Source organism: Peromyscus leucopus, chromosome 9 (assembly GCF_004664715.2).
Source record: "Peromyscus leucopus breed LL Stock chromosome 9, UCI_PerLeu_2.1, whole genome shotgun sequence".
Taxonomy (NCBI): domain Eukaryota; kingdom Metazoa; phylum Chordata; class Mammalia; order Rodentia; family Cricetidae; genus Peromyscus; species Peromyscus leucopus.
In genome coordinates, this window is record NC_051070.1 from 66,475,508 (window position 1) to 66,499,738 (window position 24,231).

Sequence of the window (24,231 nt, forward strand, 5' to 3'; positions counted from 1 at the left end):
TACACCAGTTATGCATTTTATTACTTTACTTATCCTTATTTTACAACTTAAAAAGATAGTCAATTTAAGTGCCAGGATAAAAGCTTTAGAAAAACTTATTGAAATGAATTATAGAGAAATTCAGATTCAGACAGAAGAATTTAAGGGTGAAATTATTTCAGGATTAGATTATAAGGTTATAGAAAGAAAGCCTGTTGTCAAACAAGCAAACAATTTATCTGGTAACTGTACAGCAGCTACTTGACAAGTGAATGTACAAAATAATTGGATTCCAATTGAAATGGTAGATTTAAGAAGGTTTAAGGAGGCAATAGTATCTCATGGCATGCATTCCCCATTTGTAAAGCAAATGTTAAACTCCTGGTCAACTTGTAATAGGACTATCACTCAGGACTGGAAAGAATTGGTAACCACTGTCCTGGAACCCAGAGCACAGCTCCAGTGGCAAATATGGTATCGAGATGAGGCTAAGACCATAGAAAGTCAATGAAGGGCTAGAGGTGTGGAAATATCCCAGGATCAGCTTCTTGGAGAAGGCCAATATGATGAAATACAAAGACATTATTTATATGATAACCAAACCCTAATTCTATGTCAAATGGTGGCCATGAATGCATGGGACAGTGTAGCAGGAATCTTACAAGTTCTTATTAATAAAATCAAACCCGAGGCCAGTTATTGGGGTCCATGCTGGTAGATCAGAGAGACAGACCAAGCCACAGCTATCTCACCTTGCCAATTCCTCAGCTGGTCCTGTTTCCTCAGATTGTAAGCTTCTGTGTCCTCATCTGGAATGGGTCTCAGCTGAACTGCTGCTCAAAAGCCTGAATGCTTAACCAGCCACATGCTTAACCAGCCAAATGCTTAACCAGGCCAAAATCTTAACCAGCCAAATCTTCTAGCCAAATGCCTCTCTTTTCTGGTCCTCACGCCTTATATATCTTTTTGGTTTCTACCACCACTCCCTGGGATTAAAGGCTGGCTTTCTGGGATTAAAGGCGTGTCACCATGCTTGGCTATTTCCAATGTGGCCTTGAACTCACAGAGATCCAGAGGGATTTCTATCTCTGGAATGCTAGGATTAAAGGTGTGAGTGCCACCATTTTCTAGCCTTTGTATCTAGTGGCTGTCTGTTCTCTGACCCCAGATAAATTTATTAGAATACACAATACCTCCACATTTCCTCTCTTTTTGTCTAAAATTAAAGAAGCTTATAACTAATACAAGAAAAACTATCTTCAATAAGTATATGCAATATACAGTCAAGATTACATTAACAATGTCTAGTCCATTAACATTTGACAGATCTAGACAAAAAACTCCATTATATGTATTAACAATGTCCAGTCCAGTAACATCTGATAAACTCAGACCAAAAAATTTTCATTACTTATCTTATTTAAAACAAGTAGTTCCTTCTTAAAAGTAGATTCCATAATCTCCCTTTTTATCTTATCATATCCATATTCTCTCTTTTTTCTTTTCATAATAGATTCAGTAGTCTACCTTTTGTCATTTTTATATCTTCCCCTTTTCTTCAGTGTAGATTCAATGATCTACCTATTTATCTTATTTCTTTATCTTTTTTCTCAGAGTAGATTCGATGATCTATCTCATATCTATATTCTCTTTTTCTTTTTGCTTTCTAGGGGTGAAGATATCTTTAGGGAATCTTGAAAAGAAAATTTTGGGGTTAATCATCAAGTCCTGTATCGTTTGTCCAGTCTCTGGATAATAGGAAAGTTCAGGGCTTGTTTCAAGTCCTTGTTCAAGTAGTCTGTCAGGCTGGATCATCTCAGCTAGTCCTCTCGAAAATGTCCTGACCAGTTTGTAGTCCAAAGTCGATTTTTCCATGGTGTTAATCGGCTTAATGGCTTTATCATAGTCCATGTGGAATTATCGTTGTAGGATCCTGTCATCTTTTTGAAGATTTCAAAGTCACTGTTAGGCATGGTCATGGTTTCCTGCGGATTTTTTTTTTTTTGCCTTCTCTGTGGTTTGGAGCAATCATATTCTGATAAATGTCTGTCTCTCGGAACCATGAACATTCTTCCCTAGAACAGAAAATCTTCACAGCAATTTTTCCCCACCATTTGTCTTGCCAAACTTTTCCAAACTGACCTTTGCTGATGCTTTCTTGTAACACGATGGTCCTGGCAATTCTTCTCTGAACCAGCAGCAGTAAACCCTTCGTCCCAGGTAGCAGCATCACCGCAGTCACCAACATGATGAGAAGGAGCTGGCAACGTGGAGCAGTAGCCACTGCTTCCATGGTCCCACCACTGTTTGTGGCTCAGTCCAGGCCAAAGCTTCTCCCAAGCCTCCTAGGCCGGCCTCAAACTCAGGATCCTCCTGCCTCTTCCTCCTTCAGCAAATCCTACCGGTGTGTGCCACCACAACCGGCTGAGTGTAGCTTGGGCCTGAGCTGGGGCTCACAAGGCCACAGGCAAACAGCTTTTTCATGAATTCGTAACACGAACGTTGGGCGCCAGATGTAGCAGGAATCTTACAAGTTCTTATTAATAAAATCAAACCCGAGGCCAGTTATTGGGGTCCATGCTGGTAGATCAGAGAGACAGACCAAGCCACAGCTATCTCACCTTGCCAATTCCTCAGCTGGTCCTGTTTCCTCAGATTGTAAGCTTCTGTGTCCTCATCTGGAATGGGTCTCAGCTGAACTGCTGCTCAAAAGCCTGAATGCTTAACCAGCCACATGCTTAACCAGCCAAATGCTTAACCAGGCCAAAATCTTAACCAGCCAAATCTTCTAGCCAAATGCCTCTCTTTTCTGGTCCTCACGCCTTATATATCTTTTTGGTTTCTACCACCACTCCCTGGGATTAAAGGCTGGCTTTCTGGGATTAAAGGCGTGTCACCATGCTTGGCTATTTCCAATGTGGCCTTGAACTCACAGAGATCCAGAGGGATTTCTATCTCTGGAATGCTAGGATTAAAGGTGTGAGTGCCACCATTTTCTAGCCTTTGTATCTAGTGGCTGTCTGTTCTCTGACCCCAGATAAATTTATTAGAATACACAATACCTCCACAGGACAGAATTGAGGAAGCAGGAAAGAAAACTGAGTCATTGAAAAAAGTTATACAGGGACCAAAAGAATATTGTGAATTCAGAAACTAGCCAGATAATAATCGAATCTTTGGCTTTTGAGAACATGAATGTAGTGTGGAAGAGAATAATCAGGCTGTTAAAGGCAAGACTGCACCCTTGGAAGATTGAATTAGAGTCACGTTTAATGCTGAGGCTCATGACCATTATGAAATGTGGACAGGAGAAGCAATTTCAAGAGGTTTGAGGAATGTCAGATGTTTTGGATGTGGAAAGCAAGGACATTTGAAAAGGGACTGTAAACAGGGCATTCCTAAAAACAATGTTTCTTCAAGGAACAATGGCAACAGAATGCCCCTTGCTTCTGGAGTATGCAGAGGTGTGGTAAGGGAAAATATTGGACCAACAAATGTAGATCAACAAGGGACAGACAAGGTAATCCTTTGCCTTGGTCTTTGGGAAACTCCCAGAGGGGCCTCAGGCAGGCCCTCACAGCAAATCCAGTTCAGACATTCCCTGGCATCATAGAAAAAACCCCAACACAGAGCAATTAAATAACCAAATGTTTATTGGTATAAACCAGGCTGCTCAGGGTGATGGAACAGGTGAAACAGACAGAACAGAAAATTCAGGAGAAACCATAAAAAAATTGGCAAACTTCTATAAATGAACAAAGACCAAAATTAACAATAAGAATAAGTGACATTTTGTTGTCTGGTCTAGTAGACACAGGTGCGGATGTGACCATAATTGCACCAGAATTTTGGCATCCAACTTGGCCTCTTCAGGAGGTAAACGTTCAGCTGTTAGGGATTGGAACATTATCTCAAGTGAAACAGAGTGCAAGTTGGCACGAATGTATAGGTCCAGAAGGACAGAGAGGAAAATTAAAGCCATATGTGGCTAATATAGCTATGAACTTATGGGGTTGAGATCTGTTACAACAATGGAATATTCAGATTAACATCCCTCCAACCTGAGAAACAAATCATAAACTAGCACATGTTTCTGAGAGAAATATTAGAAGGTATTATTCTAATGAGTGGTCACCAGCCATCCAGATTGTACAAGAACATGGCTTAACAACTGATGATCTTCCAAAGACACCAACAACTCTACCTTTAAAATGGTTAACAACCTGTGTGGGTTCAGCAATGGCCTTTAACAACAGAGAAACTCCAGGCTTTTGAAGAACTGATACAAGAGCAATTAAATGCTCAGCATATTGAAGAATCAACCAGCCCTTGGAATTCTCCTGTGTTTGTTATTAAAGAGAAATCTGGTAAATGGAGAATGGTAACAGACCTTAGAGCAATTAAGAAGGTAATTCAACCAATGGGCTCTCTACAGTCCAGAATTCTTTGCCTGCTCTGTTACCAAAAGGATGGCCTCTCATAGCTATTGATTTAAAAGACTGTTTCTTTTCAATACCCTTACAAGACAAAGATAAAGAAAGATTTTCATTCACAGTGACCACTTAAATAATTCGCAAACTGGTTAAGAGATATCAATGGAGGGTCCTACCAGAGGGACTTTTGAATAGCCCAACCCTGTGCCAAATTTTGTACAACAGCCATTGGAAGTGATATGTAAAAGATTATTTCTTAAATCTAGAATTTATCATTATATATGGATGATATTTTACTAGTTGACTCAAATGCAGATAATTTAGAAAGAATGTTTGAAGAAGTAAAGAAAAGTTTGCCTTGCTGGGGATTATAAATTGCTCCTGAAAAGATACAAAAAGGAGATTCTATTAATTATTTAGAATATAAAATAGAACTACAAAAAATTAGACCGCAAAAGGTGCAAATTAGGAGAGATTGACTACAAACTCTTAATGACTTTCAAAGATTATTTAGAGACATTTCTCATCTACAAACTATTGTTGGGGTAAAAATTGATAAACTGAATAATTTATTCAAAACCTTAGAAGGTGACAAGGATTTAAATAGTCCAAGAGAATTATCACCTGAAGCTGAGAAAGAATTGGCCTTAGTAGAAAAGAAAGTACATGAAGGACACATGGATTGTGTCGATCCAAAGCTGGACTGCGTTTTGGTTATTTTACCTTCTAGATATTCTCCTACAGGATTTTCAATGCAGAGGGAAATTATTATATTGGAATGGATATTTTACCAAATAAACAGAGTAAAAAATTAAAAACTTATGTGGAACAAAATCTCTGACTTGATTTGGAAAGGAAAATTGAGATCTCATCAATTAGCAGGAATAGACCCAGCAGAAATTGGTAGGTGGGTAGAGCTAGGTAGATCTCTGTGTGTTCAAGGATACAGCCAGCATTGGAGACACATGCCTTTCATTTCAATACCAACCATAGAAGACCTGGAGGTCTGTACAGACAGGCAGTGACTAGGAGGTCATGTGGTTGGGTTTACAACCAATGAGAAGGCAGAACAGAAACTCCATTAAAAAAAAAGACAGACACAGAAAGTAGGTCTCTTTCAGAGTGGTACAACAACAGTGAAGGGTAAGGTTTTTAGCTCTTAGGTATTGCTCTGACCTCTTGGCTTTCATCTCTGTATTGGCTCTGTGTTTCTTATTTAATAAGACGGTTGGTTACATCTACATTTGGCGCCCAATGTTACAAGAATCCATTAAAAAACCACTTGGCTTGGCTTGGTGGCAGGTCTTGTTTCCCGCCTGGGCAGCCTGGCTCCCTAGCTCGGACCCAGGTTGGCTTGGTCTCAGGCCGGACTGACCATAGCCCCAAGCAGTTAGCTGCAGCTGGAGCTACTTGCTTAAAGCTGGCTACAAACAACTCAGGCCTGCCCTGCCAAACAGGACCCCTGCCTGTAAAGCCAACACACGTGGTCGGAGCTTAAGGAAGCCAGGGCCAAGGCTTGACTCAGCACAAGAGGGAACACGTGGCTGATTTAAGCTTTTAGCCAGAACTTGTGGCTACGCTTTCTTGCACTTGCTCTCTCTCTCTCTCTCTCTCTCTCTCTCTCTCTCTCTCTCTGGATTCACACCTTGGACACTAGGTGGCTGTTTTGAAATTCCTTTTGATTTCTACTATTCTACGCAGACTTGGTAAGTCAATTAAGATATAAGGTATTTTAAAGAAAAGTATTTAAAAGAGAAAATTTTCCACAAAAAAATGGGTTTTATGTGTGCATTAGAAGAAAATTGGGCTTTGTTTGAAATTTTAGGCAGTCTGACAATGGAACAACTATATGAGAAGATTAATGTTGATCTAATTATGCACTTTATTGTTTTCTTATCCTCATTTTACTATTTAAAAAGATAGTCAATTTAAGTGCCAGGATAAAAGTTTTAGAACCTGTTAAACCTGTTAAAATGAATTATAGAGAAATTCAAATTCAGACAGAAGAAATTAACAGTGAAGTTGTTTCAAGATTGAATCATAAGGTTACAGAAAGAAAGCCTGTTTTCACACAGTCACCCTTAATTTAACCGGTAGCCGTACAGCGCTACCTGATCAAGTGAATACACAAAATATTTGGACTCCAACTGAAATGTTAGATTTCCGAAGGTTTAAGGAGGCAATAGTATCTTATGACATGCATTCCCCATATGTAAAGCAAAAGTTAAACACCTAGTCAACTTGTAATAGGATTATACCACACGACTGGCAGGAGCTGGCACATGCTGTTTTAGAACCAGACAAAAGCTTCAGTGGCAAATGTGGTTTAAAGAGGAGGCTAAAAACATAGAAAAACAATGGAGGGATAAAGGTATACAAGTCTTCCAGGATCAGCTTATTGGAGAAGGCCAATATGCTTCAATACAAACACAATGTTTATATGATATCCAAACCTTAATTCTATGTCGAATGGCAGCCTTTAATGCATGGGACAGAGTTGAGGAACCAGGAAAGAAAATGGAGTCATTTACAGAGGTTATACAGGGCCCAAAAGAATCTTTCACAGATTTCTTACAAAGATTGACTTCAGCAGTAAAGAGAATGGTCCCGAATTCAGAAACCAATCAGATAATAATCAAATCTTTGGCTTTTGAGAACTCGAATGCAGCGTGCAAGAGAATAATCAGGCCATTAAAGGCAAGATCTGCACCTTTGGAAGATTGGATTAGAGACATGGTTAATGTTGAGGCTCCAAGATGATATGTGGGTAGGAGAAGCAATTTCAAAAGGTTTGAGAAATGTTTGATGTTTTGGATGTGGAAAGCAAGGACATTTGAAAAGGGACTGTAAACATTGTTCCTAGAAACAATGTTTCTTCAAGGAACAATAGCAACAGAATGCCCCTTGCTTCTGGAGTATGCAGAAGGTGTGGTAAGGAAAAACACTGGACCAAGGAATCTAGATCAACAAGGGACAGGCAAGGTAATCCTTTGCCTTGGTCTTTGGGAAACTCCCAGAGGGGCCTCAGGCAGGCCCCCACAGCAAATCCAGTCCAAACCTTTCCTGCAGTTGTAGAGGAAATCCCTACTCAGAACAATTAAATAACCAAATGCCTATTGGAATAAATCAGGCAGCTCGGGATAATGAAAAGGAGAGAATAGAAAATTCAGGAGAAAACAAAGAAATTTTTTTGGCAAACTTCTATTAATGAACAAAGACCAAAATTAACAATAAAAATAAATGGTGTTTTGTTGTCTGCTCTGGTAGACACAGATGCGGACGTTACCATAATTGCACCAGAATTTTGGCATCCAACTTGACCTCTTCAGGGGGTAAAGGATCAACTGTTAGGAATTGGGACATTATCTCAGGTGAAACAGAGTGCAAGATGGCTGGAATGTATAGGTCCAGAAGGACAGAGAGGAAAATTAAAACCATATGTGGCTAACATATCTATGAACCTGTGGGGTTGAGACCTGTTGCAACAATGGAATACTCATATTAACATCCCTTCAACCTCAGAAACAAATCATTAACTAGCACATGTTTCTGAGAGAAATATTAGAAGGTATTATTCTAATGAGTGGTCACCAGCCATCCATATTATACAAGAACAGGGCTCAACAACTGATGATCTTCCAAAGACACCAACAACTCTACCTTTAAAATGGTTAACAGACAAGCCTGTAGGGGTTCAGCAATGGCCTTTAACAACAGAGAAACTCCAGGCTTTAGAAGAGCTGGTAGAAGAACAGTTAAATGCTCAGCATACTGAAGAATCGACCAGCCCTTGGAGTTCTCCTGTATTTGTTATTTAAAAAAAATCTGGTAAATGGAGAATGGTAACAGACCTTAGATCAATTAACAAGGTAATTCAACCAATGGGTTCCCTACAATCTGGAATTCCTTTGCCTACTCTGTTACCAAAAGGATGGCCTCTCATAGCTATTGATTTAAAAGACTGTTTCTTTTCAATACCCTTACAAGAAAAAGACAGAGAAAGATTTGCTTTCACAGTGCCTACTTATAATAATTCTCAACTGGTTAAAAGATTTCAATGGAGAGTCCTCCCAGAGGGAATGTTAAATAGCCCAACCCTGTGCCAATATTTTGTACAACAGCCATTGGAAGTGATACATAAAAAATGTCCTAAATCTAGAATTTATCATTATATGGATGATATTTTACTAGCTGACTCAAATGCAGATACTTTAGAAAGAATGTTTGAAGAAGTAAAGAAAAATTTGCCTTGCTGGGGATTATAAATTGCTCCTGAAAAGATACAAAGAGGAGATTCTATTAATTATTTAGGATATAAAATAGAGCTACAAAAATTAGACCCCAAAAGGTACAAATTAGGAGAGATAGACTACAGACTCTTAATGACTTTCAGAGATTATTTGGAGACATTTCTCATCTATGAACTATTGTTGGAGTAAAAAATGATGAACTGAATAATTTGTTCAAAACCTTAGAAGGTGACAAGGACTTAAATAGTCCAAGAGAATTATCACCTGAAGCTGAGAAAGAATTGGCCTTGGTAGAAAAGAAAGTACATGAAGGGCACGTGGATCGTATTGATCCAAAGCTGGATTGCATTTTGGTTATTTTACCTTCTAGGCATTCTCCTACAGGAATATTAATGCAGAGGGAGGATATTATATTGGAATGTATATTTTTACCAAATAAACCAAATAAAAATTAAAAACTTATGTGGAAAAAAACTCTGACTTGATTTGGAAAGGAAAATTGAGACTTCGTCAATTAGCAGGAATAGACCCAGCAGAAATTGTTATACCTTTAACTAAAGAGGACATTGAAAAATTATGGACAGAAAGTGAACCTTGGCAAAGAGCTTGCAGTAATTTTTTGGAGAATTTAACAGCAAATATCCCAAACGTGATAGAATTGATCTTATAAAGAGAGCTGATTGGATCTTGCCTCGAATTGTATGGAAAAACCCATATCTGGAGTTCACACATTTTATACATATGCCAACAAACAAGGAAAGGCAGGTTACAAATCAGAAAATTTAAGTAAAGTGGTTCAAAGTCCTTATAATTCAGTTCAAAAATTAGAATTGTATGCTATTCTGTTGGTATTAATGGATTTTTTCAGAACCTCTCAACATAGTAACTGACTCTCAGTATGCTGAAAGAGTAGTATTACATATTAAGACTGCAGAATTTATCCCTGATGCTTCAGAATTAACTTCACTATTTATTCAGTTACAAGATACAATCAGGAAAAGGAGTCATCCTTCATATATAACTCACATCTGATCCCATACTGGTCTGCCAGGCCCTCTAGCACAAGGCAATGATGAGATTGATAAATTATTGATAGGAAATGTGCTGGAGGCCTCAAAATTTCATAAAAAAAATCATGTCAATAGTAAAGATTTAAAAAAGGATTTTTCCATAACCTGGCAACAAGCCAAAGAAATAGCAAAGAAATGTCCTACTTGTTCCTTCTACAATCAAATGCCATTACCAGCAGGATGTAACCCAAAGGGTACTCAGAGGAATGAAATCTGGCAGATGGACATGTTTTACTTTGCAGATTTTGGAAAATTTAAATATGTACACCATACCATCTATACTTAGTCAGCATTTCAATGGGCAACTGCTTTGAGTTCTGAAAAAGCTGATTCTGTGATCACTCATTTACTAGAAGTTATGGCCATCATGGGTATACCTGCACAAATCAAAACTGACAATGCTCCATCATATGTCTCTGTTAAAATGAAACAGTTTTTTGCTTATTACAATATAAAGCATATTACAGGTATACCACATAATCCTACAGATCAAGCAGTTATAGAAAGATCAAACAGAACTCTAAAGGATATGCTAAATAAACAGAAAGGAGTAATAAAAAACCCCAGAAATAGACTGCATAATGCTCTATTAACTTTGAATTTTCTCAATGCCAATGAGAAAGGAACAACAGCTGCAGAGAGGCATTGGATAATAGAAAAACTACAGAATTAAATCAGCCTATATACTTTAAGGATGTGCTAACCTCAGAATGGAAACCAGGATATGTGTTACATTGGGGATGAGGTTTTGCTTTTGTTTCTACAGGAGAAGATAAGCTGTGGGTACCATCAAAATTGTTAAAGGTTCCATTTGAACAAGAGAGTTCTCTTAATTAGAGGAGGTGATAGTTCATCAACCAGCATGAACATCCAATTTAAACTAACTTATACCAGTAACACGTGCCTTTTCATTTAATCAGGTAATAACTTGCCGAAAGGGAACCTCCCCAAAATTACTCTTGGGGAAAGGTTTTTGTTTTTGTCTTTTAGGAGAATGAAGGCTAAGGAATCTGAAGAACACTGGACAAATGAGACAACTGAATAAAAGGAACAAATCACCTATCCCAGGAAACAGAGTGAAATGGCGTATGGGTATATCACCTAAAAAAATTTATAATTCTTTCTAAATATTTATTTCTGCTCTTCTCTAAAGAAATTTAACACTATTGGTCTTCTTGTAGTCCCAGTTCAATTAAATTTTAAAGCTGACTTTGGAATTGGAGAATGGCTCTCTCCTTCTTTAAACTCAAGCACGTTGTTAAAAGGAAAATGCAAACTCTCTGTATCATGCCAGAAGAAAAGAGCCATCTTCTGATATGGTACAGGAGAAAAACCAAATTAATTAAGGTACTATTCTATTACTAATCTCAATTTTTGATTCCATTCTGATTCTTTAAATTTTACTTAAAGTATGAATTTTATATCAAATTTACAAGATTAATATATATACATATATATGCACATTTTAAACTTTGTTAAGATATAAACAGTCATATAGAGTACTAACTAATTCTAGAAAAAAGGCTTCAATTAGCTTCCTATACATGTCTTTGTGTTCGAGTCTCTTATCAGTTTTCTGCAGGAAATTATGGCCAAGCCTAACATCAACTGAAGTCTCCAGGAAGAAGATGGGGCCCCACAACAACAACAATTCCATGTGGACAATAATAATATCACTAAGCTGACAAACATCATCTACAGATCATCTTTAGACTGCAAAGTGCTCAGAGCAATTTTTAGAGGGCTAGCTGAGTATCAGGGACTATGGGGGTCCAGCCCCTCAATAGTCCCCTCCCAGGGTCCGGGAAGAATCTACAACCAGCTGATAATTAATCTTTGATGAGAAGAAATGAATCTATGTACATGAAACTCCTTAGTTCATACACTTTATTATTCTGTGATAGTTCTCTCTCTGCACAGCTTCTATTCTGTTCTCATGTCTAGCTCCTTTCTTGCCTGATTTCTCTCTATATTTATCTACTGTCCCCTCTAGGTTCTATCTTAATTCCTTCATCTAGTTCTGTCCCTTCTAGGTTCTCATCTGTCTAGTTCTTTCCCCTATCATCTCCTTTCCCATCTCCTTCTCTCTCATCTGGCTCTTCCTCATCTTGTTCTTCCCCATCTGGCTCTTCCTCATCTTCCATCTCATTCCTCTTGTCCTCTCTTCTAGCCCTTCAATCTAGTTCTTCCCCATCTCAGTTTGTTCCTCTCAAGTTCTTACCCATCTAGTTCTTCCATTCTCTTTTCTTTTCTCCCTCCTGTGCCCTGGAAGTCCCGGTATATAAAGGGAGGGTCCGAGCTAAACTGTGTAAAGCTATTACTTAACGTCCACCTCTCCTAGGTGGTGTCTCCTTGTGGAATTTACCGTAAGTCAGGAGACTTGCACGTGGGCTGTTATCATTGTTAGTCCTCGGAAGTTGTACGCCCACCTGGGTGGTGTTTCCTGTAGTCCTTGAAAGTGGCTAAGGGAGATAATCTGATTCCAGAGAAAGCCTTTCCTGAGGCTGTTCTCCAAATACCTGGAATATGTATGTCCAGAGAGTGATCAGTCTACACTCTTAGTCCTTCTTAGGGGAAAGTCAATTGGAAAAACTATGAAGGCACACATGATTTTCATAACAGAATACAGCTGATATATAACAAGCCAAGTAACACCAAAAACTCCTTGGAATTTGGCTTCCTCTGTAGGAATTCCCTGATCCCTCCAGGTAGTGACTTTGCCATAACCAGCTGAGTTCTTATGATAAATTCCTGTGGCCTGCAGCAGCTGAGATGATCCAGTTTCAAATACTACTTGAATAAGGACTTGAGATAAACTCTGAACTTTGGCATTATGTTCAAACTGGTCAACGAAGGATATAGTTACCTTTCCTAGAAATTGACAATTAACCTAAAATTTTTCTTTTCAGAATAAAGATGCCATCGCCCATACCCAGCAGGAAGCAATTTTAAGAATATGATGCCCACATTCCCAAAGAGGTGGTGTGGGGCGGGTGGTTTGTTTGTTTGTTTGTTTGGTTTTTTTTTTTTGTCTTTTAATGGGTTTTGTGTCCGGGATAATTGATAATTTTCATTGTTTAGGAGAGTTGGTTACAAGTTGTTGTCAAGGGTTAGGTTAGGAAAAGGGCTAATTAAAGGAAATTAAATTTAAGGTTCTTGTTTTTTTTAAAAAAAAAAGAATGAAAGAAAAAGAAAAGACAATGACTAGTTTTAAATACTTTACATTGGATTGGATTGTTTTATATTGTACAAATTATATATATATATATATATATATATATATATATATTGAAACTGATATTGTTAGAAAATGCTATATGTATATTTCTAATCTTGTTCAAGATATTGTATTTATAACGTTCATTTAACAATGTAATGCAATTTGCTGATTCTACCTACTATTAGGATATAAAGAAATGAAAGTTAGTAGTTAGACGTTACAATAGAACTTGTGGTCATATTAGGTATGTTTTCAAGATTGAGCAGACTTATTTTAGATAGACAGGTCATCTTCAAACCCTTCAGAGATCTACAGAATATGGCATTTAAAATGTTTTAATAACTTAGAAAAGTTTTCTTTTTTGTTATGACTATGAGACATGTTGGCTCCAGGCAGTACCAATCTACTTGAGAGAAAATATGGGCATTGAAGAAACTGCATATGGAGTTAAATTTCATTGTGGCAAAAGTTAGCCACTGGACAACAAAGTATCTTCGAATCCACTGCTGACAAACAGGACAAAATGGACAGACAGAACACGAAACAAAGGACTACTGATTTTAGCCAAGACAAGTGTGGTTGTGCCTTTAACAACAGGCATCCTCTGAGGCCAGGACAATATGGCACCATCCCTGAAGTAGCCTTCGCAATCTGGAAAAGGTACAGTGCCCCTTTCTTCGAAGGCAGCTAAACAGGCAGTGGGCCGATGGCTTCTGATGTGCAATGGAACAGCAGCTGAAACAGTTATTCTTGAAAAGTAACAAAGCTCACGCCTCTCAATAGTAGACTGGCATTTAATAGAGGGATATAGAGAAGAATGGGATGCCAAGATGAAGCCACACACACACACACAACCAAGAAGAATGGACAGCTGAATTAAAAAAACATCAACAATTTCTAGAATTTAAAATCCTGAATCATGACAGGACACTAGTGGAATTCAGGTGTTTCTGGTACATGGACTGCTCTCACCAAATGTGAGGTCAAACTGTTGACCTTGTGTACATCTTACTTCACAAATGAGTCTGTCAGATACGCTAAGCCTATAGGCTGAAGATGATGCCCCAACACTGCAAAGAAACCTCAGGTGACTATCCAGGCAGCTGGCTGTTTCTGTCAACTCACATTTTTTTTTTTGGAAGCTGCTTGCGTGCACTTCCTGTTTTTATTTTTTTTTAGTTAATATTATTTCCTTCTTGGGTCTTGAGGGAGTTGAAGATTAGTCAGTTATAGTTATAGTTTTCCTTGTTAAGAATTTCAGAAAAGAAACTCACTAAAGAGGTGTAAGTGTATAAATTTGAAAGACTTTATAAGACAGTTCTGTTAGTAATATAAGTTAGGATAGAAAGTGAATCAGGTACATTTTGGACTTACCAAAATAGGATAGACAATGGAATTATTTTCTCTGAATTTGTCAAATTCAAATGGACTAGACATTTTTTAGGTATTTATTGCTTGTATATATGGTATATAGTTATTGTACTTTTGTATAGAGTTTATCTTATTTAGTTATAACCTTTTTTTCTTTTTTCTTTTTATTAAAATAGAAAAGGGGAAATGTGATGATATTTTATTTGTACTGAAATGTGATTTTATTTGTATGTTAATAAATAAAGTTGCCTGGGGGTCAGAGCTAATAGTAAGCCATAGCAGAAGCTGGGTGGTGGTGGTGGTGGTGGTGGTGGTGGTGGTGGTGGTGGTGGTGGTGGTGGTGCACGCCTTTAATCCCAGCTCTTGGGAGGCAGAGCTAGTTGGATCTCTGTGTGTTCAAGGATACAGCCAGCATGGAGACACACACCTTTATTCTCAATACCAACCATAGAAGACCTGGAGGTCTGTACAGACAGGCAGTGACTATAAGGTCATTTGGTTGGGTTTACAACCAATGAGAAGGCAGAATAGGAAGTCTATAAAAAAGACAAATAGGCAGGAAGTAGCTCTCTTGGCTGAAGAGGACAGTCATAGCAGTGAAGGGTAAGGTTTTTAGCTCTTAGCTCTGACCTCTTGGGCTTTCATCTCTGCATTGGCTCTGTGTTTCTTATTTAACAAGAAGGTTAAATCTACAGGCTACAGTGACTATTTCCCTCCCCTCTCATCCATGGGAACCTGCACTTCATACCCTCCCATACCACTTGGGATGCCTTCCAGAAAATTCCAAGCCTTTACATCTGGCACCTGATTTAAAAAGCCCTAAACTACTTCACTTGTGAAATAAAGTTTGGCTTCATTATCCTTTAGATAATCAATCTAAATGGCCACATAATGGCACACTAGATCCCAAAATTATACAGGACCTTTACAAATATTGTGAGCGATCAGAGAAATAGAAAGAAACCCTATAAGTAAAAGCTTTCTCTTACCTTCGCTCCAAGGCTTTTCTCTGTGTCTCCTGTTCCCCAACCCAGCTCTTGCTAGCTATGAAGTCAGAACAGGATGCACACAATTTCTTTTGATCTAGCTAATGAGCCTCCACCTTATAAACCAAAGTCAAAGTCCACAGCATCCTGTTTTCCAGTCCCTTCAGTTCCCTCTCTTCCTCCTTACAAACAGGTCACCCACCAGGTCATCTCTCTCTGGCACCCACTTTCAGCTCACTGATCTGCTGCCTTGGGACCTCCTGTCCCTCCCTGATCTAAACCAGCCCCAGTCCTCCCTTTTCAAGAGGTTGCTGGGGTGGATGGTTTAGTCAGAGTAAATGTCCCCTTCTCAGTATCTGAACTCTCCCAAATAGAAAAAAGTTTAGGTTCCTATACTGCCAATTCTTCCACTTTTATTAAAGAATTCCAGTACATTACCCAACCCTATGACCTTACCTTTCACGGTATCTATATCATCCTTACTAACAATCTCCTCCCAGAAGAATGTAATCAATTCTGGGATCAGGCTAGGGTCCATGCAGATGAACTCCATCAAACAGATAACACCTACCCAGTGGGGGCCAGGGCAGTCCCAGACCAGGAGGCTGAATCGGATTGCAATTACCCAGGAGACATCCTAGCTAGGAATAGGTTTGTAACCTGCCTCCTAGCTGGTCTTTGCAAGGCTCCCCTTAAGGCAGTAAGTTATGAAAAGTCCAAAAGGTCATAGAGGAGAAAAATGATAATCCATCTCAGTTCCTCAACTGATTTACAAAGGTCCTCTCACAAGGTACCAACCTGGAACCTGAGACCCCAGATGGAAAGCACCTCCTTATGAAGCCCCCCTTTGGGTCACCCATCACTGCCCTTTCTCCTCACCATCTGTCATTCATTTTAACATCCAAGGGCCGTCAAACTTTACCTCCCTCCAAGTTCTTTCCCTCCAGGTGGCACTGGTAGAAGACACAACACTGACTTTTCAACCATGTCCACCGCTTAACATTTCAAATCTTCTCTCCCAACTAGTCCTGGAGTACCCCCTTTCAAACTCATGCATTGAGAATCTTGAAGCATTACTACCCTATCCAACACATATGAAGAAAGGAGGACTACCTCAGGCCACTTATACATGGTACACAAATGTCAATCAATCAGGGATAGTGAAAGATAAGATCCAACCACTCTAAATGGATCTTCAAACTCAGAAACAAACCTCTAGACAGTGGATCACTAATAGATATGAATATGTATGTATATGAAGGAGTTCGTGGAGTAGATTATCCAATCATCTCAGATACCATAGTGGTCAAAACACAAGCTCTTCAAGCCCATACCAGTAATCAGCAGGCAGAATTGATAGTTCTAACCCGTGCTTGTCAATTAGCAAAGAGACAACCCCAAAAACTATGTACAACTCCCTAGCCTGCCTCTGGTCTCAGAATAATCAGTCATCATCAGCCTGTCAAGACTCAAACCCCAGCATATCAGGTCGTGGCCTACCTCTTCTCCTTCTATTTCTTCCCACACACTCATATTGCTATCAAACTCTACATTTGGAGATTTAAGGTTCAGGAGGCATATGCCAAGCAGTTCAACAAGACCTCTCATGTGGTAGGGTCTGAAGACTACTGGAAACATAATGCAGCTGCAGGAAAAATCTCTGCCTGTTATGAAGAATGGGGAATCTTTTACATTCTGATTAAGGAGCCATGGCATTCCAACTGGAAAATGGGAGTCACTGTGAACATTTACTATAGCATCTATCAAATCTGCCCACCAGATATGTTCAAAATATAGAGGACACACATTCCCCTCCCAACCCCTAAGAATGGATGGAGTAGAAGTGGTCCAAGCTCCTCAAAAGCTCTTAATGTCATCCCTTTTTTTTGATCCCACCTCCCCGTCACACCATCTCTTGTTTCAGACCCTAACTACTGCATATCAGCTATTGAGTGACGCTTATGCTGACCATTTTGGAGAATGCTTATTATGTGTCCCCCCAGGGTCAAATGCTCACTCACTATTTGTGGCCTCACTCATTGTCCTATTAGAGTCTCTCACCTTAGCACTTGTTAATTGCTCCAAGCCAAATGCCACTACTACCCCTTACCTCTCTCACATTCATCTCTTTGGCATTACAGACTGCTTTAACTCCTCAGGAATACATTTTGTGAGTACTCTAGATTCTGCAGACTGCAATAATATCATTACCCTTGGTACTAACACCCAGCCCCTGTGTCCAAATATTCACAATGCCTCTATTCTCTGTGGTCCTCAAGTTTATCACTGCTTACCTGCTAGGTGGTCTGGGACTTCTGCCCTGGTATTTCTGTTCCTAAATTATGTATGGTACCTGGAGATGAACCCTTGCCAATTTCCCATCACCAAGTTCATAGCAGGAAGGCAAGACAAGCAGGCCATCCAAATAACACCCTTTCTAGCAGCCATGGGCATAACTGCAGGTATAGTCCCTGGAATAGCAGGACTAACTACTTCCCTAGATATTACCATTGGCTTTCCTCACAATTCATCCAGGATTTCCAATAGGTAGCTTAGACTACCTTTAATCTTCAGGAACAAATAGCCACTGGACACCATACTACTGCAAAACTGGAGAGGATTATATTTATTAACAGCAAAAAGAGGTGGTCTTTGTCTCTTGTAGAATGTTGCTTTGATGTCAATCAATCAGGGATAGTGAAAGATAAGATCCAACCACTCTAAATGGATCTTCAAACTCAGAAACAAACCTCTAGACAGTGGATCACTAATAGATAAGGAAATAGATGCTACCTTTCTTATCCCCTCTTTTCTTCCTTTTTTAGCCCTACTAATTGCACCCTGCCTCATAAACCTCTTTGCTAGTTTTTCTCAGCAACAGATCCAAAATATTTCTAACCAAACTCTGAACCAGTTACTGTTACAGGATTACCAGTCCCTGTTGATGAAGGCAGAGATCTGCAGGAACTGGTTACATCCTGAGAAGATGATCAAGATTGTCCCAAGAACCTCGATGCCCTAATTTAGCAGGAAGCAGACTAGCCATAACTTCACCCTGGGCCTGGGCTTGACTCCACTGCTGGACTGCCTGTGCAAACCACCCTGCAGAGTGAGTTAGAAAAAAGAGCTGTTCTCTCCACCCTGGTAGAGGCAGCTACTCTCATGGACTCCTCCTTCCCAAATAAATCTCTTTCTCAAAAGAGTTTTGGGTGAGAAGACCTTCATTCACTGGTGCACAGAAGAACCTTGCTGAGACGTCCCATAATGGATTGAGCAAGGGGGAACTGAACAGAAAAACCTTGCTAAGACATCCCATAGTGGGTTGAGCAAGGGGAGTTGAACAGAAGAACCTTGCTAAGACATCCTATAGTGGATTCAGCAAGGGGGAACTGAACAAAGAACCTTGCTAAGGCATCCCATAGTGAATTGAACCAGGGGTAACCGAACAGAAGAACCTTGCTAATTTCCCATAGTGGACTGAGCAAGAGAGAGCTGGTAACACTGACCTGGAGGTCTCCAGGAGAGGAGCAGGATTGCTGTGTCCTTCAGGGAGACCATCCCCCATCACACCAGGTATAGCCTGACTTTCCCAAAGAGTCAGGATACCCTGACTTTCCCCAACAGTCAAGATACCCTTCCCTGCTGAAGCAGTTCCAGGCCTGACTCTCCCAAGAAGTCAGAAAAATTTCCCTTCCAGAGTGGGGTGTGGTGGTATTGTGTTCCCCAAAATATTGTGTACTTTAATAAATTTATCTGGGGTCAGAGAACAGACAGCCACTAGATACAAAGGCTAGAAAATGGTGGCACTCACACCTTTAATCCTAGCATTCCAGAGATAGAAATCCTTCTGGATCTCTGTGAGTTCAAGGCCACATTGGAAATAGCCAAGCATGGTGACACATGCCTTTAATCCCAGAAAGCCAGCCTTTAATCCCAGGGAGTGGTGGTAGCAAAAAGATATATAAGGCGTGAGGACCAGAAACTAGAAGCATTTGGCTAGTTAAGATTTTGGCTGGTTAAGCATTCAGGCTTTTGAGCAGTGATTCAGCTGAGACCCATTCCGGATGAGGACTCAGAGGCCTCCAGTCTGAGGAAACAAGACCAGCTGAGGATCCGGTGAAGTGAGATAGCTGTGGCTTGTTCTGTCTCTCTGATCTACCAGCATGGACCCCAATAACTCGCCTCAGGTTTGATTTTATTAATAAGAACTTTTAAGAATCCTGCTACAGTTGGGCTGCTTCTTTGCAGTTCCAGCTGTTACAGCTGTGCTACACAGCTCCAGCTGTCTGGCACACCTTCAGGGCAGAGCTGTTGTTCTGAGCATCTTGAGGTATCTGGGATACCTCGCCCTGCAGAGCTGAACTGTCTTTCTTGCAGTTCAGGCATCAGAGCTGTGATACACAGGTCCAGGTGTTTCCAGGTAGTCAGGACACCAAACTCACAGAGTTGCAAAACACACCTTTTGCACCCAATTCACTTACATTTTTGGTGCGGAAACCCGGGATAGACTCCCTTGGTGTCTGTGCTCTCCCCTTGTGGTCTGAGCCACACTAGGACTCTATCTCCAGTCCATCTGCAAAAGACCCAACTTCCAGTTCACTAATGACTCAGATTTCCATCTAACAGCGGCAATTAGGTGAGTTGCCCTCTTGGTTGGTATAAACATTTCCCTGCATCTGAGGAAGTGACCAGTGAGTGTCCAGTACCCCTCTAGAGTTCTTGGAAGCAGAGGAACCCCAAGCCATGGTCTTTAAGGTTATGGCTAGCCTTATTCTCCTGACCACACCCTCCCATCCTCAGAGCTGCAACCAGGCTTTTAAGCATCCCTCACAGTGATCACCCATCTTCCCACAATAGGAGCCATAAAAACCTATCTTTTTCAGTCCTTTCTTCTGAATGTCTGTGTCTGGTTGGTACTCCCTGAGTCAGGAGACAACCATGACCACAGGATGCAGAGACTGTTTTCCCCAGCTCTCATCCATGGGAACCCTGCATTACAGAGACAGTATCACATGTATTGCAGGTCATGATGCAGCCCATTTTCTATTCAAGGATGAGCATGAACTTCGGCTCCTCCTCCCTTTATCTCCCATTGCTGGGATTATCCATACACTCATGCCATGACACAATAGAGGGCTCATATATAACAGGAGAGCTGGAGTAGAAAAAGAGACTTTAATATGGACTTTTTTTTTTTTTTTTGGTTTTTCGAGACAGGGTTTCTCTGTGTAGCTTTGCGCCTTTCCTGGGACTCACTTGGTAGTCCAGGCTGGCCTCGAACTCACAGAGATCTGCCTGGCTCTGCCTCCCGAGTGCTGGGATTAAAGGCGTGCGCCACACTGCCCGGCTAATATGGACTTTCAGTGCCAGGCCAAAAAGAAGTCAACTAGTAGGCATGGATTTGAAGGATACATGCATCTTTTGCTTTCCTTCTACTTGGGAGACAGGTTGCCAGGTAACCTGAGGAAGGTCTACAACTCTTTAAGTAGAATAGGATGATCTTTAATTCCTGATATTCCTGCCCTCAGTGGTTGGGGTCTCTGCATATTTACAGGTTCTGCAGGTATGCAAAGTCCCATGTGAAAAAGTTAATATGTGAGCCCCATATCAGGAGACCCTCTCTGAGTAGCCAGTGTCCAAGGAAGCCCTGTCTTTTAGGTTGGAATCCCAGGTCTTCCAAGCAAGCTTTAATACACTTTTGATAGCTGAATATAGCTTTGTGTTTTATACTAGTCAATGTCTCTTCCCACCATCTATCTTTGTGTTTCTCTCTCTCTCCCTCCCTTTCTCTCTTTCTGCCTCTCGTCTGTATCTGTCTTTCTGTCTTTTTCTGTCTCAGCTGGTCTTCAGTATTTGCCAAAATACAAATGAATTACCCTCTAAAGGAGAGGTTCTCAAGTTACCTAATACTTGAACCTTTTAATAAAACTCCTCATGTTGTGGTGATCCCCAACCATACAATTATTTTGTTGCTACTTCATAACTATACTTATGCTAATGTTCTGAATCCTAATGTAAGTGTCTGATAATTGAGATGTTTTAGGAGATCTCTGTAATACAGTTGGTTGTTCCACCCATAAAAGGGGCTATGACCCACAGATTGTGAACCTCTGCCCTAATGACAGTCTACCCTAATGAAAGGTCTGTTTTCCCACCTCAAAGATCTAGCTCAGAAATGGAACATTCCACACAAAAGGATCAAGGAAAAATACCTCAAAAGTGTGCTCACCCACATTGAGGTTCTAGCTAATCATGGATGTAGTTAAGTTGAATAGTAAGAATACCCAAAATAAGTTCAACGTTTTCCAACTGGAAACCCATTCATATCACCTTATGTCATGCTTACTTCACACCTATAACAATAATGAAGTCACAATGACCCCTAGAGCGAGTGTAATTGTATGATATGACAAGGATGAAGCAAGAATTTCTTTTGAAACTTTTATTTGATTCCACTTACTACTCTTCACTGGGAAGGTAGAGAAAGAAGTTTACATATACAAAACATAATGATTCCAATGTTGTTAGAGAAAATTCAAGGAATCTACACAGTCTCCTCTTAGGCCCGTGGTGCTCATAAGACTTTTACCATGGTTGATGAAGGATGGTTTCTTCAGGGCCAAAACAGGAAGAAGGTGTGGCACAGTCAAATGGTTTCAAGTCTCTCATCAGGAAATCAAGAATGCCCTCTGTACATAATTGGCTGTGGGTTCCCTTGATGCTCCTCAAAAGGCACAGGGAAGCCATAATCCCAAGGCTGGTACATGGGAGTTGGCCAAACCATTGGAGGTTGAGAGTACATGTAAAGCTGGGGGTTACCAGTTCCGTCATAGAGAGGTCCTGTGGGAGAAGGAAGGGAGGGAGAGAGAGAGAGAGAGAGAGAGAGAGAGAGAGAGAGAGAGAGAGAGAGAGAGAAAGAGAGAGAGAGAGATCATAAGCATGGTATCCTGATTCCCCCTGAGTCACCTTCAGTAATTAATTGGCCCCTTGGTCAAAATCAACTATGAACAAGTCATAGTTCCATTGCTTGGGTGTGAGAGGGAGTTAGACACACAGGGAAGTCAGACATTGCTGCTTTGTGCCACAGAGGCCTGTGGGAATGGGGCTTGCCTACATTCTGTGCCCATGAAGAAAGGCCAGCTGAGACCACCTTCTGGAGGGCCTCAGAGGTCTCTGCAGAAGGGACTAACCTGGGAAGGGGCTCCACTCTTGTCTGTGACCAAGGATCCTGTAGAGGTGCTCCGAATATGGAGAAAACAAGGGTTCGACCCCTGCTCTCTCGTGAGTGAGCCGCCAGTGCAAGGTCTTTAGATCAGTCATCAGTTGCAAACAGTCTTGCCAGGTCTTCCTTAGGCCTCGCTGACAGAGTCGCTGTCGAATAGCCCTGACTTTTTTACAAGTTTTTTGCCCTTTGTGGCCCACTTCCTGTTCAACGACTTCCCACTCCATCAGGAATATCCTGATATCACTATCATTCCACGGCCTGTGGGAAGGATCTGCAAAGGACAGAGAAATGGGTCAGAACATTTCCCAGCATGCACATCTAAACTTCTCCTGGGGATTCTTCCTGCACACTGATCAACCACAGGGCCTTCATTCATGTATCATGAGATTACCAACACTTGCTTGCCAGCCAAGGATCAGGCATCCACCCTATGGTGATTACAAGGAGTACACCCACTGGGAGTGCATAGGTGTCTTCAGTTTTAGAAAATACATTTCAGAATAGAAGAAGCTCTCACAGGACAAGTGGGACCTGGGAATGCTGTTCCCACCAAAACTCATAACCACCCCTCCCACACCCCAGAGGGCTTATCCTAGGCCCTGAACCTCTGTCTCTACTGTGAGAAGGTCAGAGATCTGGAACCACTGAGTACCTCTCTATCCTCACTACTGCTGCTCACATCTGGGGTTTGCCATAATCCCAGGAATCACAGATCAAAAAATGCAGCTGAAGGTTTTTGGTTTAGCACACATTTTTCGCTGATTACCTGAGGGGCTTCCTTGTCCTTCTTGCTGCCCACTCTGGTCCATTCTGCCTTCTTGGGTGTTTCTCAAACTTTTGACTTGGTTTACTTTTCTCTGTCAAGAAATGAACAAATGAGTTATCAACACCATTTTTATGCAACAGGGATAGCTGTGTGTGGATTAAGGAACCAGCCTCTTGCAGCATTAGCAAACAATGGACCCTTCATTCCTCATCTACAGATGCTGGTCATTCTCATCCAATGGGAAGCTTGGTTGTCAAGCTTGACCAGGGAAAGCCTCTAGTGAGTACCAGAGGTGCCCCTGTGGAAGGGACAGATGAGACACAGAAAGACCTGTCCTGGGAGATGACGGTGTAACACCAATTGCTAAAAGGCCTTATCAATAAAAAAACAAAAAACAAAAAACAAAAAAAAGAGGCCAGATATTGGGGTAAATCTGAAGCATCAAGGAAACAAAAGAGCCCACCATTGTTCTTACCTCTACAAAATCCTCAGGATTAAGAGTGTGAGTTTCTATTTGCTCTGGCCTTATATACCTTTCTCTGCCCTGACATCACTTCCTGGGATTAAAGGTGTGTGTGCTTCAAAAGCAAAGGCATGAGATCCCAATGTGGGTTGAAACCAGAGACCCAGAGAGTTCTGTGCCTCTCCAGTGATAGGATTAAGGGTGTGAGCCATAAATTGTCTGGCCTTTATGGATAATCTAACTTCTGGCTTTGTTCTCAGATTCCCAGATAAGTTTTATTGGGGTGTACAATATATCACCCCAAAACCTCACCCACTCTCTTCAGCTCTCACCCATATGCTCCAAACTTCTTTCTGTTACCTTACTGCTAAAATTCCATCTTAAACGTCCTAATTCACCCCAGCTGTGCTTCAAAAAACTTAAAAATATAAGAAGAATTATGAAACCCAGTATTTTCCATCTCCTGCA